At 38.6% G+C, this 19,604-nt stretch overlaps 1 protein-coding gene across 3 annotated transcripts in view; it reads left to right on the top strand.

Moving 5' to 3' along the window:
* add3a (adducin 3 (gamma) a) overlaps positions 1-19,604 on the top strand; it is a 90,355-nt gene that overhangs the window by 9,475 nt on the left and 61,276 nt on the right. For 2 of the 3 annotated variants that reach the window (XM_084118060.1, XM_084118056.1), the window contains exon 2: positions 17,295-17,347. The exons of the other annotated variant lie outside the window; for it this stretch is intronic. The gene's annotated coding sequence lies outside the window, so the exon portion shown is untranslated. The remainder of the gene's footprint in view (positions 1-17,294; positions 17,348-19,604) is intronic. 3 annotated transcript variants of the gene reach the window in all.

Here is a 19,604-nt window from a genome sequence, read left to right as displayed (position 1 = left end):
TTCTTGTAAAATGTACTCCAATTATCTTTTAATATTTAAAACTTTTTTTTAATTTACGGTGTACCTTTTACTTGGTTATACCACGACAATTTTAGAGTCTTTAAATTAAAACTTTTGTTGAAAATGGTGTCAAAGTTTTTCAAAACCAATGTAAATACAAAGAGTGCATTTCTCAGAACTTGGTAGAAATATTTCCTCTTCGTTGTTTTATCCATTAGCCTTTGGTGAACAAGCTAACAACATAGCAAGCCTATCAACGTAGCATAGTGATATCTGATTAAGAAACGCTCAAGCAAGAACAAATCACGATAAAGCCCTTCATTGTTTGATAAAGGGACTATACTTTTTCTCTACAATTTCAACAGTACCCATTATAGTGGTGGAAATGGCCGATATTCACCCTAGTTGGGCGGCTATACAGCCAAAACAAACTTTGTTCAATTATTTTCACTGCAAAGCTGCTTTGAAAACAATATGTATTGTAAAAAGCGCTATATAAAGGTGACTTGACTTGACATATTTTATATATTTATATCACAGGTGCCGAAATTTGAAATTAGAAATTTGCATAGCGTTTGGTGTCTTGGTGAAATGGATAAATGATGGAAATCCTCTACATTTTGAACTGGAACTCCATTCCCCCCACACACACACATTTCCAGGCCTGATTATAGATGCTGTATAAACTTTTTGTTCTTGTCTGGTTTTTGGTTTTAAGTTTCTGGACTGTGAGAATGAAAATGCGCAGGCTCCTCGGTCGAATCCTCCTCTGGAGTGGCACTCGGGGTTCCTCCGGTCCAGCCGAATTCCTGCTAGCAGAGAATCCATTTGCATTGATATTAGCAGTCCTTCGCCATGGTTACGAGGTCGTACCCTGTGAGAGAAAAAAAAAGAGAAAGAGATGCCAAGAGCTGACTCAAATGAGTTTGAGACGAAACCGTTTGATGTCCCAGCCAGTTTTGTGCATGCTGGATCTGAGAGGCCAGACGTCTTACGCAAGAGATTCAGATCTGACTAAATAAAATAAATTAAATGGTTATTAAAATGTAATTTTAATTACAAAGAGATTGCATGCGCTTACGAACAAGGCCATTTCCATGGCTATAGCTATTCAAGTTTTGTTACAGTTTTAATTTGCTGGTGGTATTGGTAGGGATGTTGCTGTGGTTGTTTGACAGCTGCGAGCTCAAACAACTCTGATGTAGTTTGTGTGGGAAATATTGTTTGATGGTGTTTACTGTGAGGCTTGACCCCCGGGGTGTGTGTGTGTCTGTGTTGGGAACACAGTAAAAATGTTCCAGGTCAGGAGTTTAATGGACCCAATCACTGTCATTTTACATCTGTTGAGAGCGGCACAATCACTCCCAGATGTGGCCGTCACATCTGTCTTTCTTTCTGCATCAAAATGTGGTCTAAAATACTGTTATTACATCCAATCATCATATTAGAATGATTTCTGAAGGATCATGTGACGCTGAAGACTGGAGTAATGATGTCGCTGGAATAAATAACATTTTCAAATATATTCAGAAACAGTTGGTTGTAATATTGTAATAATATTTCACAATATTACTGTTTTTACTGTATTTTTGTTTAGATAAATGCACCCTTGGTGAGCAGAAGAGACATTCAAAAATACCCCAAACTTTTGAGCGGTAGCATTAAAAAACTTCAAAAGTAGCTTTATTTGGATGGCATTCAAACACAAGCCTTTTCCACAGGCCGAAGTTGGATCATTGTGATCTCTTTCTTTAATAAGGCAAACATAAAACATGTCGAGACTGAATGAAGCTCCATACAGTGGTTTTGCATCGCTTCCAATGGATGACAGGCCTTTGTTGCAGGTTAAAAGCAACGCTTTGTATCCATAAAATCTCTAGGGGGTACGTTTGTCCGACATTAAAACATTCCACCTTTGTGAATCTCAGGCTGCACTGCCATGAAAACAAAGACGTCCAACCACTCTATTCTCCATTGATAGATTGTAGGCGCTTATTTAATTTAACGTGTCAGATTCCGAGCGCTTCGCTTCTCGGTAAGAGCCTCGGATCTGATCAACGAATCCTGGGATTTTAAATCGCAGTCAGTTTGGAGGAAGTGGGTCTGAGCTCTCATGGTTGAGGTTGATTTTACGTCCCCCTGAAAAGAGAGTGGTTTGAGGTCAGATTAAAATGTAGAGCATTTAGCCAAGCTCTTTTCTGAAGACATCCTCCCTAAAGCCTTGTGTCTTTTTTGACAACGTAATTGAAGGTGTGAATCGTCAAGCTAATCCTTGACTCGGCTCAATTTGTCAGTGAATCGTTTGGAATTCGGAAAATTAACTTTTTGACCCTCTCTCTTACGGTTGAGTACACAAATCTGAGCGCATATGTGCTAATGAAGATATATACATTCTGGCAGTCTTTACATCCCTCCCTCCGGCCAAAACAGCTCAGCTTTCCCAGGAATGCACCAACAGCATCTTCAGGTGTGGAATTAGCCTGAAGTTATACACATGTATATGGTTGTGTGTTTGTATATGAATGTTTCATCTGGATCAGTGCAGTTTTTAGTGTTATTTTAGCTACTTGTTAGTATTGCAATTGCAAAACAGCATTTTATTCAGGTTTTTTCATGGTGCGTATGAAAAGAAAACTGCCCTGTAATGTACTTTAATAAAAAAGGATTGTAAAACTTCACACACAATTAATATCCTGTTACAAAAAAAAAAAAAAAATCGTTTATTAAGCTTGTCTGTTTATATGCGTATGTATGTGACCCTCTGACCCGTGACTTTGAGGGTGGTGTATGGCATCCTGCCCACAAAGGAAATGTGCTCTATTGCACTGATTGTGTAAAAAGAAAAAAATAACCTAAATATAACGACTCATCTGCCTGGGCGGACACACCCTACTCTTAGTTCCTGTTGTCGAGTGCCGCATCACAGCTCTGTATTCTCAAACGGTCCAAAATGTACTTTTTGCCACACCTGCCAATAGAGAGTGAAATTAGAAAACACTCTGTGTTTTGCCCTTTTTTATTAAAAATGTTTATGTTGCCATGACAATTGAATTTCGCTTTTTTTTGCTTACTGTGACAGACAGCCCAGTATAGGGGCTTTTGCACTGGAGGAACCTTTCCATAGTTAAGTTGGCTTGAGAGAGCCAACTTTCTGATATTGTACTTAAACTTATTATTATTATTATTATTATTCTTCTTACTAAAAATTTATCCCCTATCTCCTCCTAGAGCTTTAACTCTACATACTCCAAACTCGGCTCAGACCTTCAGACTATTCTGACTTGAGTTGCTATATCTTTTCAGACTGATCGGACTTACGGTTTTCCTAATATTGCCGATCAAAACTCGGAAAAACTCCCATTGACTTACATTGGGGAGTTCTAAAAAATTCAAATCTAGATTCAAACTGGCCAACCGACGAAAATTCAAATCAAAATACCTTGAAGACTAATTCAAACTGCCATTCTATATAATATATAAGCCATTGAGACTCAATTAAACTAATCAACTCATCTATCTATCTACTTCAAACTATTTTAAACTTTAAACTACTTTAAACTTCAAACTAAATTAAACTTCAAACTAATATAAACTTTAAACTTCTTTAAACTTCAAACTTAAGCTTTAACTCATTTAAACTTATAAACTGTAAACTCATTTAAACTTATAAACTCAAAACTCATTTAAACTTACAAACCAAATTCAAAAACGTGTACACTTATAAACTCATCCATTTATACACTTATAAACTCTAAACTCATAAACTCTGAGTGTGTGTGTGTGTGTGTGTGTGAACCCACATACACACACACACTCTCTAAACTCATTTAAACTTAAACTCTAAACTCATTTAAACTTATAAACTCAAAACTCAAAAACTCGTAAACTAATTTAAACTTCAAACCACTTTAAACTTCGTACGTATAAAGCTCCCAGCTCCCAAGCAACTCCATAGCAACCAAACTTGAGTACCCTAGCAACCATTTTGCAAGACCTATATCTCTGTATCAGAACATTGTATAGAGATGAGGTTTGGCTCTTTTGACTCATGCTAGCAAACAGCACTTCCAACATGCTACACATGCTAGCAGTGAATAGCTACATGCTAATAGCGATTAGTTAAGTGCTAAATCATACCAAGATCATGCTAAGAACTATACAAACTCCATAGTAACCATCTGTGACAACTACCAACCACCAAGTAACACCATAGCAACCACCCAGAACACCCTAGCAACACCCTAGCAACCACCCAGAATACCCTAGCAACACCATAGCAACTACCAAAACACCCTAGCAACCACCTAGCAACATCATAGCAACCACCCAGAACACCCTAGCAACCACCTAGCAACACCATAGCAACCACCAAAACACCCTAGCAACCACCTAGCAACATCCTAGCAACCACCTGGAATACCCTAGCAACACCATAGCAACCACCCATAATACCCTAGCAACCGCCTAGCAACACCATAGCAACCACCAAAACACCCTAGTAACCGCCTAGCAACCACCCAGAATACCCTAGCAACCGCCTAGCAACACCCTAGCAACCACCCAGAACACCCTAGCAACCGCCTAGCAACACCATAGCAACCGCTAAAACACCCTAGCAACCGCCTAGCAACCACCCAGAACACCCTAGTAACCGCCTAGCAACCACCCAAAATACCTTAGCAACCGCCTAGCAACACCCTAGCAACCACCCAAAATACCCTAGCAACCGCTTAGCAACACCCTAGCAACCACCCAGAACACCCTAGCAACCACCTAGCAACCACCCAGAACACCCTAGCAACCAAACAGAATACCCTAGCAACAACCTAGCAACACCATAGCAACCACCCAGAACACCCTAGCAACCACCAAAAACACCCTAGCAACCGCCTAGCAACCACCCAGAACACCCTAGCAACTGCCTAGCAACCACCCAGAACACCTTAGCAACCCACTAGAAAACCCCCAACAACTTTTTAACTTTAAAATACTTTAAACTTTAAACTAATTTAAACATTAAACTAATTTAAACTTTAAACTAATTTAAACTTCAAACTAATTTAAACTTTAGACTAATTTAAACTTTAAACTAATTTAAGCTTCAAACTAATTTAAACTTTAGACTAATTTAAACTTTAAACTAATTTAAGCTTCAAACTAATTTTAACTTTAAACTATTTTAAACTTCTAACTAATTTAAACTTTAAACTAATTTAAACTTGAAACTACTTTAAACTCCAAACTACTTTTAACTTCTTCAAACTTTCTGGTCCAGCTTTCTCAAGCCAACTTAAAGTTTGTCTCGACGAACTTTTTAATCTAGTTCCTATAACTATTGGTGGAAGTACCCACTTTTCGGCAGGTTTGCACCGCAGGAGCTGGGAATGATTTTGGTTATAGGAATGCCTTTCGAGGAACTAAATTAGCTCCTACTTCAGAGTAGGGTTTAATCCAGCACAATAGAGTGGTGCAGGTGTGACGTCATTTTGTAGACCAACTGGCAGTTCGCATCACGCTGGTTCCCTCGACAAAAAACCAATAGGATTTTCCCATAGGCTTTTGGATTATACCAAAAAACAAGCTCTGTGATCAACAAAAGTTTATGATACTTGCACGTTTTTGTCCATTGAGATAATTTTCTCAGATGTGCACAACTTTATGAATTTTGAAGCCTAATTGCAGCTGCTAGAAGTTAAAAGCTAAAGGTAATCAGGACTTTACCTAGGATTGTCGAAAGGGGAGAATTGGGCCCAAAATCGGCCCGATTATCTTGTAGTGTGTGGGTGCCTTAGTTACAAAATTTCACTAGCAGGTGGCAACCAGTGAGTCTTATGAATACGAATATTTGAATCAGATTTGTTCATTTTTACTTGGCGATTGTTAATTTTCACAAACACTGCATAAGGTTTATATGATGAACCCAAACACTTGACGTGTTTCTGTCGGGTGTCATGTACCAAACTAAAAATACCTTGCATTTACATGGTCACATTTTGGAATAAATGCTTCCTGCAAGGTTAAACATATAACATTAAAATGAATCATGAAGAATCATTTGGAGTTCTTCAAATATCTCTAGATTTAACCAGGAATGCTGGATCTACTGGGAGATCTTTTAAATTTTCTATTGACTGGTGATGGGAATCTGAGCAAGGAATGGCAGTTCACAAGTTCATTCTCCTCAACCTGATAATGATTGTGTATGTTACAGTGGGTATTTATGGATGCGTTAATGACCGATAGGATCGAGTTTACTACTGTGTGCTGAACTAAGAGTGCCAAAGCCGTCTGAAGGTGGATGGACGTTCATGCAAATCCAAATACATGGAATTCCCTTCTATTACTGGAGCTTCTCCATGTACAGCAGGGATCGTGTTCCTCAGAGACGCTAGCCGCCCCGTTCAAATATCTGAATCACATGGCCAGCTTTGATTTGGCATAACATGACATAAACAATCTGCATGCAACACAAACTCAACGAACAAACGCACTGGTATTTGAACACAGTCCGTTGGTTCCAGGCACTATGTCCAAGTTCATGGAGAAGCGCGGCTATTTTTATCCAGCTTGTAGCATCCTGTCATAATAGATGAAGTTAGTAATTGTAACAGCAGAGTTTAGCCCGTGGTCACGTTGCAGTATGTGTATTCACTTCATTATATGTGTTTTTTAATAATAAATTGGTCATTTAAAAAAGACAAAAAATGGGCATCATGTAATTTACCCATCAGATAGATTATGGGTAATGGAGAAGGAAATTGCAGTTTGTTCTCGCATCACTGTTTACAGGGCAGGGCCCACACTCTTCAGCTGCGGTTAACACTTGCGTAATGCTGTCCTAATTTTGCTACAGTGTTGCTAAACTGGACATAACACTGAAAGATTTAACAGCAAATGGAGGGCAATGTTCTTGAATAATGACTGCGGTCTAAATGTACAGTCTTTTCCACCAGCTCTTTACCACTTAAAGGCTGTTTCCTGGATGTGGCAATTTAGTCAAGGATGAGGCAGTGGTTTACTCTTAAAAATGACCCTGAAAGTAAGTGGCACAGCAGGTTCTGTCTGCCCGAGGTTGTGTTTTCTTGACATTTATGGTGGTAGATCTCCATCATGACCTTTAACAATGTTGTACCTGCTGTTTCTGCGGTCATGTTCTTTTGTAATATGAAACACCAGCATTAAGTTTGTAATGTGTTAAAAATCACAGAAAAAGAGGAATAACAACTCTAGTTTCACTCTCGCTCAAGACCGTTATTACCGGCCAACAAACCCCAAAGGCTTTTGGTTTTGAGCTACAACCTCAATGTGACTCTTTCAGTTCTTGAACCGACCGGCATCAATCAAACTCTGTCATGGGTCGCCATGCTATAATTTAGCATTTGTATTTTGACAACAAGCCCACATTGACCCCCTCCCTGAGTAAAGCTGATATCATTGTGTTAAGAGTCTCCTACTGTTGTTTGTCTTTAGTACTTCAACCTTTTTGACTCCTGCGCGTTTGAGTTTGTGAAAAATGAGGCTTTTTGAAGATCAAGACTTTCTGGTTGTGTTTAGGATAGTCATGTTGCTGCACCTCTTGAACTTTGTTTCTTTGAGTTTGCAGCGTATTGTAATGTGCTCTTGAAGATGGTTTTATTTATTAACAAATTAAAAAATTATGTTCTTCATAATGGCTTCAGAAGACTTGAAATGTTTTTTTTTGTCAAATCTAAAAAAGTCATATCAACTAGCCTACTTTAATGATGCCAATTACAGTAGCTAGGTTTTTTTGATGTTTAAAAACGTTTTAAAGTCAATTTTATTTTAAGTCAATGTATTTTGTATTTTTTTTTAATAGTGAGGCCACCTCACAGGTCTTTTTAAAGAGGTTTGACAGTACATGTGCAGATATTTTGAAAGATTTTATCTTAGAAAGTATTGCAAAACAAATCCTCGCATACACAGCGCTGTGCTTTCGCATGTCCCTTCAGTGTTTTCCTGACGGTGAGATGCCCATGGTTCACTGTGAGATAGTCGAGCCCTGCAGGTCTCAGGCTTATCAAAGCACAGCTCCAAACTCATATCAGAGTTTCCACTGAGGATGTGTGGCTGCAAAAACAGATATCAGTGTTGGGAAAGCTACTTTGAAGCTAACTATAGCTATAAGCTAGCAGCATGCTTTTAATTTAAATACATTAAAGCTAGTCCACACTAGAAACTAAACTACTAATAAAAAGAGTTTTTTTAAAACCGTTTATTTGAATGAACATTCTCTAAAACTAAATGAATTCCCCCATGTTTAGATGAGTATAAGAGGACATTTTAGGACATTTAGCATGTTTAAAATAGCGATGCTACACCACTACTCAATGTAAAAATATTGAAGCAGCTATTATATAGCTACTAGCCTATTGTGAAACCAACTGAAATATATGCTACTGAAATATTTTGTAACAGCTACTTTGCTACTTTTAGCCAGTGGTGGAAGAAGTACACAAATCAAGTAGCCTACTTGAGTATAAGTACAGATACCCTAATAAAATATTACTTAAGTAAGGTGACATAGTGATGGAAGCCAATCAGTATGGGGATGATTAGCAGGCCATGGTGATGGTCAGAGGCCAATGGGCAAATTTGGCCAGGATGCCAGGGTTACATCCTGGGATTTTTAATGAACACAGAGAGTCTCGGTTTAACGTCTCATCCAAACGACGGTCCTTTTTGGCAGTATAGTGTCCACATCACTATACTGGGGAGTTAAGACCCACACAGACCACAGGGTTATGAGCACCCCCTGCTGGCCTCACCAACACCTCTTCCAGCAGCAACCTGGTTTTCCCAGGAGTCTCCCATCCAGGTACTGACCAGGCTCAGCCCTGCCTAGCTTCAGTGGAGCTTTGGAACGAAGTGTAGTAAAGGTTTCCCTATAGATACTCAAGTACAGTAACAAAATAAAAAAATAATTTGTTACTGTCCAGCACTGCTTTTGGCGCCCTAAGAGTCCTATAAACCTATGTGTTTGTTTTGTGTTATGTTGTGCATGTGTGTTCGAATGACAGAGATGCAATCCACAGCAGGAACAGGAAAGCATTCCGTTTCCTCTTCCTATTCTCGATATAAGTGGACAGGAAGTGCTCTTTTTCTTTTTGATGGTTCAGATGGTTACAAAGCTGACACAACAGGCTTTGAAAAAAGACAATGTTGATGTGTCACTTTCTTTCCTTGAATTTGTCTTTTGTCAGTGGATATATGTAGGTCACCCCATGTGATCTTATTATGCAGTCATTGTGATGGCTCTATTCAGGAAGGAAGAGGAAAACAGTGACCCTGTGATGTCACAAGATGGGTCTCCGTGATGACGGCAGTGCACCGGATGGATCTGGTCCATGGCCTGTGTCACACAATCCTCACAGAATTGACAAGAACAATTTTTCAGTATTAAGAATCATGATTTTCCTCAATGGAACAGTCGGGAGAGTCAGAGTTGTAGTATTCAGATGTCTTCTTAAATAGTTCTTGCCCGGCTCTTGTGTATCATCAGCCAAGAGTGGCATTTCACAACATGCTGACAAGCAAGATCACATTTGCCTCCGAATCTGAGGGGTATGTGGTCGGTCATTAAGATTACGAGTACAAATAAAAGCAGGAAAAACAAAAAGGGTGCAGGTTTCATGAAAATGGATTTTTGCTACAGCCATCCATTATTGTGGACATTTTTTGACTTTTTGATGCATTGAGACCCTTGCAGTCTGTTCCATTCCATTGTGTTCCATCCAGCTGTTTTGGAACTTCTTTTGCACTTCAGATAGGAAAAGGGGTGTCCATTCCTGGTCCTGGAGGGCAAATATTCTGCAGATATTAGCTTGTCCCAACCTACCCAGCCAGCATTGCATGGTGAGGCCAATGTAGGCACAATATGGGCTTGAGGTATGGGCCCTACATGGGTTTGTCCATGGTTTCCATGTTGGCCCTATCTGAATTAACCACAGTATGGGCCATAAATGTGTTTTTCAATGGCTTTCATGATGGCTGAAATTGAACCCATGGACAAACCCATGTAGGACCCATACCTTATGCCCATATTGAGCCTACATTGGCCCCACCATGCAAAGTTGGATGAATACTGGCATTGAAGTTTCTGGCAATTGAAACAACATTCTGTTGGTTATTTTCAAAGTTATCTGGAATGCAACACAAGGTCGCAAGTTGGAACTTTAAACTAACCCTAACAATACAGCATTTTCTAAACTGAACTAGTGTCTGATATAAATTCATCCAATCATGAACCGAGAATCCAGCACAATTATACAGGGCTTCCTTAAGACCAATTAGTCGGCTGAGAGACTGTGAATGTACAGATAATTGTTTTAATTCCTAGTTCGACTGTAGAATCCAATCATATCAGAAGTCAAGTCAATGTTAATTTGCATAAACTTGAATTCATTTGCTTCAACTTGAAATTTTGTTGCAATGGTGTCAGTAATAGGTGTTACTAATAATCAGCAACTCTCAAAGAAAATTAGGTCTGTTTTTGTCTCAACCATTGCCATGGGTATCTCTGTCAACCATTGTGTTTTCGGGTCCAATCCCACATTTAAATACCGTTGTCAGTTTCAATACTAGCTAGTAGACATTCGACTGTAGTATCCAACTGTATGGGGAGTCAACTCAGTGTCTTCGCTCCCATTGGTAGTCGCCACATCATCTCTTAATTTTCACAAACTGGTCTTGAACTTTTATGAATATTGTCGCAACAGTAGCAGTAAGAGGAGTTACTAATAATCACCAACTCCCTTTGAAAATTAATGACTTTTGATCACTTTGTTTGTAAATCAGTTTGAGCACCCTTTTTCTAGTTTTCCTCCATATGGAGCGAAATTGTATTAAAGAGAGGTCATTTATTTTGTGTGGTCTTCAGTGGGCTTTGGGAGGAAATGTTGTGTGGTAAAGGTAGTTCGGGATCCACATGAGAGTTTCAACATGACGTTTTGCATGTTGACTTTGCATCAACTCATCTTTGATCACCAAATGACATATTTAAACGTTTTTTCTTTGAAAAAATAGCCTTAAAATAGCTTGAATGTAACTCTACACCCTTGCCTCATCTATGAATATGCAAATTAACCCCGCCTCCACTCACTCACACCAGCTCAGAGATCCACTTGTTGACATGATTGGTAGTTTGTGATGTCAGAAACACCAGCGATTTCAAACCGCGTTTTTGAGACTGTCTTTGGTTCACTGCAGTTTTAACTTGTGTTGACTTATGAATTTGCACATGGTTTGTCTTAAAGTATATTAAAAACACCACATAGACATATAAACAACATTAAAAGCTTGATTTTCACTTTTTTCACCACAGGGGAACTTTAAAACAAAAGATTGACAGTAAGGAAGAAATGAGCCTGATAATGCATGAAAAGGTCGCAGCCGCTTCCCCCACCCGTCCATCTGTGTGTTTGGGTGTGTGCAGTCATCACGCCTCGCAGGACATTTATGTGTATCAGATCAGCTGCTCTGTCAGTGCTAGATGAACCTAAACCCTCCCATCTCCATCTCCACGGCCATGTCCTTAAGATACTAAATCATGTTACATGAGGGTGTGACTGCAGATTACTGAAGAGATTAGAAATTTGGTGATTCATACCAACATAAACATACATTTTAAACAGATAGTTGACAAGACAAATGAAAATGTTATTGTTTGCTCACCCTCGTTCAAAACTTGCATGGTGGTATTTTTTTATTTCTGTGGATCGTAAGATAGTTTTGTGCAAGGAACAACTGAAATATCAGATTGAAATGATTCTTTAGAAATGTTCTCCTGTTGTATTCCATGGAAAAAATTACAACACAGGTTTGGGAAAACCATGAGGATAAGTTAAATAATGACAAATTTGTCTTTTTTTTGATGAACAGATTTAACATCACACCCATTTTCTTTCTTTCTGAAATGGGTCTGTGTTTCATTAGAACTTCATGTATTAATAAGATAAATCAGTTATTCAAGCAAGTTAGGAAACACCCTTTGATGCAGTGACGGGCTGTTTTACATAAACCACATGCTGTTTGTTTAGCCATCTCGAGCGAAAGGTCGCCAGCCCATCTGCTCCAGCTATGAGATTGAAATGACCTTGTATCTCCGCCAAGTGTTTATATGATTTGTGCTTTGGCTATGTTCGCTACACAACAGTTCCTCTTCAACATCGAGCTGGTCGTTCCCGGGGGATTCTGAGTCACTGCATCAGATAAGCGTCAGGCGAGTTAAAAGCAGGTTTTCCTCTGGTACACCGGCAACGTTTCATTGTGTCAGCATTGGACCATTAAACCCCATTTCCCAAGCACTGTCAGCAAATTTTTCAATATTTATGTATTATTTTTAATGAGTAGTTTTTCTTTTTTCTTTTTTTGATCTTGAGTAAAATATAGGCTAAAACATTTTAAAAAAAAATATTGTGAGACAAAGTTATCCATGCTTTGATATAAGATTTTGGTCTACTGCTAGTTAACTTGCTTTTATTGGACTATAAGGAACATGTCACACTCTGGCTTTTTTATACTAAAGTAATTAAGACAATAATTAGGACCATAGCCTCATTATGTCACGCCATGTTAAAGCAAGGTGTGTGAATGAAATTCAGTTTGTTTTTGGGCAGAGAGGCTTGAATTGGCTGCTGTGTAACAGCTAAAAGTCTCCATTCAAAAGTGCACAAGTGAAGCACCTTCGTAATCACTGGCGTGAATGTGTTCATATTCTTAGGGGTTGTCAGTCTTGCAGTGGTCCTGAGGGGGTTTTATCATTTATTGAAGGGATTCCCGAGCACCATCTGTTCTGGCGTAGAGCGAGCGCAGGGATGCTCACATACTGAGATGGTTTACTGAACGCTCATCTGCCCGTTATTCTGTCAAATATAGCTTGTCAGCCGTTCAAAGTGGACTTCCTCTTCTCTTTGATCACTCTTTTGATTTCAGACCATATCTGACAACCACAGCTGGGCAATATCACATGTACACCTCATTTTTACCTCATAGGGTTGCATGAAATTGGTAAAAAATGGCAGTAGGATATTTTACGATTATATATTGTGATATGAAAAAGACAGGAAGTTTCACCAGATAACTTGAATTGCTCTATTTGGAAAGAATTATTAGCTATAGAATGATTGAGGTGATTTTGTTGGTGAGTACATTTGCATTTTTTTTTTAAAGGCTGAAAACTTGAAAAATGTGGGTGTTCATATTTAAGTTGACTGTTTACAAGAACCAATTCTAACCATAAAGTGAACATTTAAGTGAAACAATAAGTGACCAATTCAATGACTTTAAAATAATAATTATTAGGATTTTGTTTTCAGTGTTATTATTATGGGATTATATTAAGGATTATTATTCAATATATTAAACATAAGAAATTTTAATTCAAAATAATTTTATTTTACTGTAAAATTACAGTACTAAAATTTTCTTAATTTCTTTTTTTTCAAACAGTATGTCATCAAGCTTTTATTTTGACGGGTTGCCAACAAATAAATAAATGCGCTGTTGGTTTTATAGTGAAGGAACTGGATGTTCATTTACACGTGTGTATCTCACAGCATTTCAGAACAACTTAATTCACTGTAAATTAACCAAGACTCGGAAACACTGTATCATGAACTACACGTGTGTAAATGTGCTTTACTCTGAAACCGGTCTCACATATATTTGCTTAAATTGCGCTTAGCCATATTGCGATATTGCTTTTATTACGATATATCATGCAGCTATAATTTTCCAGACTTGTATAGTAATATTGCTCATAATTCATGAAGAAACCCCAACAGCCAATCAGATTGGAACTGTTCATTTTTAGCCAGCGCTTGACATTTTTGTACGCGATATGCATCAAGCAGCCAGCGAACAGACCGTGGCTAGCGTAATGATGCTGTGGGCTACCAAAGTACTTCCCAAAATCTCTGCACATTCCTCTCATAAACCCCATTAATGCTCAGGGTGACAAAAAGAGCCAAACTCAGTAGCGAGAGCCTGTGAAATTCAGAGCCGTCTGACAGAATCACACTAACAATCCAGTGTTGCGTAAGTGTCTCGTTTCCCACAAACGCCGTGGTCTGAGTTTTTTAAAATAGCTGGGAGCTCACTGGTCTGCAATAAAACCCCAAATTTAAATGGGTTCCTACGCCAAAATATGTCTGGAAGTGTGAAAACAGATGCTGAGTGTTTCGGTTGCAACAGGACCGAGACTAGCTTGCTTGCATAAGTTGCAGAGCAGGAATCACCTCGCTTCAGGGGCCACTAGCTGTCTGTAGGACAACACGGGCCAGACACAATTATGTAAGTACCGATGTTATCTAAGTGACCCTGAAGCCCATCAGCACGGTGAATGAAGCGTGAACCAATTATTCGCATGTGGCGTAACAGGATTGAACTAATTTGAGTTTTCTGAACATTAACTTGTAGATTCAGTTGGTTTCTAACTGTGTAACTATAAAGGTTCTATATTGGCATTTATGGATGAAGAGTCTTTAACATCCGCAGAAACGTTCTATTGCACAAAAGGTTCTTTATAGTGGAAAAGGGTTCTTTAGATATGTTCAATCTAAGAACAAAATGGTTCTTTTAAGAAATGCTCACTGAAAGGTTCTTTGGGGAAACAAAAATGGTTCTTCGGTTGCATCACTGCGGAAACTCCTTCTTTGGAACCTTTATTTTTAAGAGTTTAGCATAATCGGACATACAGAGTGAAATGATGCGTGGACTTGCAGCATGCACTACCCGCTGTGTGACCTAGCAGTGTTTAGACAGATGTGTTGGTACAGACGATAAAGATGGTTATCACATGCTGCGGAACTCCCCGAGGGCTCTAGACAGGGTCAATTTGATGGGTTTTTCCCCTCAACTTTGATGGAGGTCTGTCTGTCTCTCGGTATGTAAAGGGAGTCTATCATTTTTAGAGCATTTTTAAGACATTCTAAACAGATTGGAAGGAAAAACGTCACATTTATTTGCAGGTGTCAATCCATAAATATAGCAACATTTTGGAAAGCATTGAGAAGAACTGCAAAATGTTTTTTGGTGGTGGCAAGTAGTGTTGTCAAAAATATCGATATGTATCGATACTGAAATATCTGAAAAGCCATGTTTATTTCATTTGCCTCTTTGTTTTCTATTGTATGTGTTGCTCTATCATTTGCAATTTGTTTTGTAAATGTAGTTCAACGATTCAAATAAAGCGTCCCTGTGCTTTGTGTAAGCTATTACAACAAAATTACCCAAATTATCAAAAAATTATGATATAATAAATTATCTGTATGGCGGTATGGATGGCAGTTTTCCACGTGGTATCGAAAATGGTATTGAATATCAGTGTTTTTCATGGTATCGTATCGAAGTTGGAAATTCCAGTATCGTGACAACACTTAAGCCCCTTTCACACAGAGATTCCGGAAAATACACGGATAAAGTGACCCGGGATTTGACCCGGGTTCGTTTGATTTTGGTTCATTCACACTACCAGTGATTTTCCGGAATCAGAGTGTGCGTTCACACACAACCCGTAAAAATGCCGTAAAGACACGTGACATCGATGTGACTTGTAATCTCTTAAGTTTGCTTATGAGCTGCGATCTCTTGCTGCGAGAAACCACGATTGTGCATTTTTTTCTCTGATTCGATCATAAACTTGCGCATTACGTACCATTTCACAGCTGGCGAACGATCCCGGCTTCAGCGTCATCACTACGACACGGCAATATTACGGCTTTTGTTCACACAGCGCGCGTTCTGGGACTGAACACGGCAATGTTACTAGGTCCCCAACCCGGCATCGATCCCGGCATCAATCCCAGGTTGTGTTTGCGTTCACACAGAAGGCGCTCTGGCAATTTGCCGGCAATTTCCCGGGTTCAAAGTGCTGTGTGAAAGGGGCTTTAGTGGAAAGTTGTAAAGTTGCAAATATACTGTATAGCAATACTGTATGAAGCAAAGCTCACGCAGAAGTTAGTTTCAAATCAAGCAGCTTTCAGCAAATTTGCGTGACCAACTTGAACCGGTTGCAAAATCTTTCACCCTTGCGTTAAAATTCCGGATTGTGTGGATACCAATTGACATGACTGGATTTCGCCCACAAACATTTGATAAATAATGGTAAATACGACTGTGCCTTAGCTTTAGCGGTATTGGTAGTATGAATAACCAATATTAAATAACCATCTGTTATTGTTATTAAAGTACCATTGTCATAAACAATTCGGTCCACCTATCGAGTCTGTCCAATGTCCACAGTTTGTGTTGCCTGATCAAAGAAAACCGTATAATTGAACAGAATATTGGCTTAATAATTGGATGACACACCAAGGATGATAACTAACGATAACTATTTAGTTTTAATAATCATTCTAATTCTGAGAATAGGGAAGTCTACAGCACAACCATAATGATAATGACAAAGTGGAACTATATCTAAAAAAAGTCTTAAAACCAAGTGTGCAGCACAAGTCCTGAAAAGTCGCACATTTTGATCGTCCTCTGACTGCAGTATAGCTCATAAACCCCGCCCTCTCCATGTAATCGAATGGGATGCGAGCTAAACAAACAAACAAAAAATTACATTTCAAATAATTTGTTTCCAAAGATCATTTCTGTCGTTTTTGGTAGTTCTCATCGCGTAGATGTTCAAGTGTTCGTTTTCCCAATAAAATGTCTACAGTCTATGTTAAAAAAAATACTGACATGCCAATCAAAATCCACCAGACTTTAACGAGAACTGCAGAACGGTTATAGTAAACCGAACGTTATTATGCGTTGGTGTGGGCGAAGCTAATATTGTTATAGTTGTTCTTTGCGTGAACAGTGTGCTAAGCTTGTACAGTGAGAGATTACCTCACTAAATGTATGCTAACTAAACAACCAAAAAAACATGAAGTGTTAACTTGGTTCTAGAATGCGGTTGTTATTACCCTGTGATGAAATGGTGTAGACATTGTGAGATTCGTAGAAGAGGAGCGTTAAGCATGTGTACAGGAGTTATTATTTTTAAGATTCAAAGAGTTTTGCCTGGCCTACTCTCTATGTTTCTCTATTTATCGACTGAGGGGCTTGTGTAGGGAGTTGACTGTCTACGTTTTTTTAAATCTTTTGGCTCTCGTGTGCATTCCAGGCGTTTGAAGAGATAACAAGGTACGTCAGATCAGGGAGGAAGTGCACCTAGTTATTTGGAAGGTTTTGAGAGAAATCTACTGGTAGCTGATATTTTCTCTCTTACTTCCAGCTGCAGCGTTCATCACTTTGGATGATTGTTGTGTGTTTGTTTATTTCAGGTGATCGAGCAGCGTGAGCGCTAACAGGCGGTGTGATCTCAGGCTCCCAGCAGGTGAGTCTAAATAAAGCTCATTCCCACGGCGAGTGCTTCAACTGAACCTTGACTCGCAGCACCTTTTCATTCAACGCACAGCGTCTCGTTCCCTCAGGGTACAACCTTTGCTTGAGTCTGGAAAGTGAATATGCTGTAATGTTTTGAAATGTTGACTTAGTTCTACATATGCAAATGAGATCATATGCATATGTAATAGCCTATTAAATATGCATTATAATCTGTCCAACACAATCTCACAGCAATTCGTAACTATTTTACATTGTGTTTAATTGATGACTAATTTGTACGAATTCATACGATCAGTTTAAACCCCAGTGACGGGTACGTTTTGGGGAGGGGTTGGCAGTGGTCATGGTCCTTCATAATGAGTTACTTTTGTAAATCGCATGTTTTTCATACAAAATTGCCACCTCGTAAAATAGTTACATTTTCTCGTGAGATCGGATTGGTCTGTCAAATATAAAAAGTAGTGCTAATTGATAGTTTTTAAATAGCCATAGCCATTATCAATATCTTTATTTAAATAAAATTATATATATATATATATATATATATATATATATATATATATATATATATATATATATATATATATATATATATATATATATACTCAAAATTTACCAAAAATATGAAAGCAGAAATTTATCTGTCAACTAAATTGTCAATAGATTTTAAAGGTCATTGTTTTTTTTACCACAGTAATGTTAGCAAATTGGCTAAAGAGTCAGATGCCGATAATCTCAAAATGGTAAAATATTGGTAGTATATTGCTCCACGACTTGTCAATATTGATATAAATAATTTATAAATCTTGTTACTTTTTACTTTGAATGTTTTCTGAAAGTTTAGAACGTTTGTAAAAGCTAACTGGAATGGACATTTATGCCTGTAGTTCCTTCTTTTAAAGGGTTAGTTCACCCAAAAATGAAAATTCTGTCAGTAGTGACTCACCCTCATGTCGTTCCAAACCCGTAAGACTTTCGTTCATCTTCAGAACACAAATGAAGATATATTTAATGAAATTCGAGAGCTTTCAATCCCTCCATTGGGAGCAACGTTTACACATTTAAAGTCAAGAACGATAGAAAAGACATCATTAAAGTAATCCATGTGACCGCAGTGGTTCAACCTCAATTTTATGAACCGACGTGAGTGCTTTGTTTGCACAAAAATACATTATTTTACGCATGCGTCGTGGTGCTTCCCCTACTGGATTGCAGGTCAATATTTTTGTAAATAAAGTGGTAAATTATGTGTTTTTTTCTGCAAACAAAGCACTCACGTCACTTCATAAAAGTGAGGTTAAACCACCTTTGCATGGATTACTTTAATGACGTTCTGGACCTTGAATGTGTAAATTGCATTGCTGTCTATGGAGGGACAGAAAGCTCTCAGATTTCATCAAAAATATCTTCATTTGTGTTCTGAAGATGAATGAAAGTCTTACGGGTTGGGAACAACATGAGGGTGAGTCAGCCGTTTCCACATTAAGCACATTTTTGTCTTGTTGTTTGTTATTGTGCTCATTTTACATAACTAATCAGATACCTTGTGCATCATGTAGCTACAGTTCCAAAATTCAGTTCTCGCGCAAGTTTGCATGACTTTCCAGAGACCGAGGACAACATTTGGCCATAACTTGCTCGATTAATTGAATTATTAGATTTTGTGTCAATTTAAAAATCTACAGTCAGCTTTGATTAAATTAGTCCAAGACCAAGTAAGGCTGTTTCTGTGAAAATGAGCACTTGTGTGGATGGTTGGTCAAGTGTCGTTTTGGGCCTTTTTTGTTTTTTTTGTTGAGTAAATGACATGGATGTAGTCACAAAGACCTGGCGAGACGTTTTACAGTCCTGGAGCGGGAATCGCTGACGGCTGTAATGACCGCAAACCCAAAACGGGCAGTTTACAAGCTCCCCTCTCTGTCGCAGTCTCTCTCTTTTTCTGAGCTCTTGTGATTAATTTAACATCTCTGCAGTTCTTCCCGCTCCTTCGGCCGCTGAGAGAGAGAGAGTGATGACGGCGCGTCCCTGAGCATTAGCGTGCTTTACGGGACTGTTGGGAGAGCCCTCAAAAACGGCATTTAAAACGCTTGGATTACACTTCCTGAGTGATTTCTGACGTCTGGGAAATGTTTCTGAAGCCCTGTAGATTTACTAGTTAGGTTTGCCGGGCTTTAGTGGCATTAAATATAAATGTAGACAGTTGACTTGAGGTGAAGGCGAGGTGGTTTTTGAGTGTCCGTAAATCT

Source organism: Abramis brama (assembly GCF_963993115.1).
Source record: "Abramis brama genome assembly, chromosome: 6".
NCBI classification, from domain to species: Eukaryota; Metazoa; Chordata; class Actinopteri; order Cypriniformes; family Leuciscidae; genus Abramis; species Abramis brama.
The sequence above is the reverse complement of the archived record's forward strand: the minus strand, read 5'-3'. Positions and strand labels throughout refer to the sequence as shown.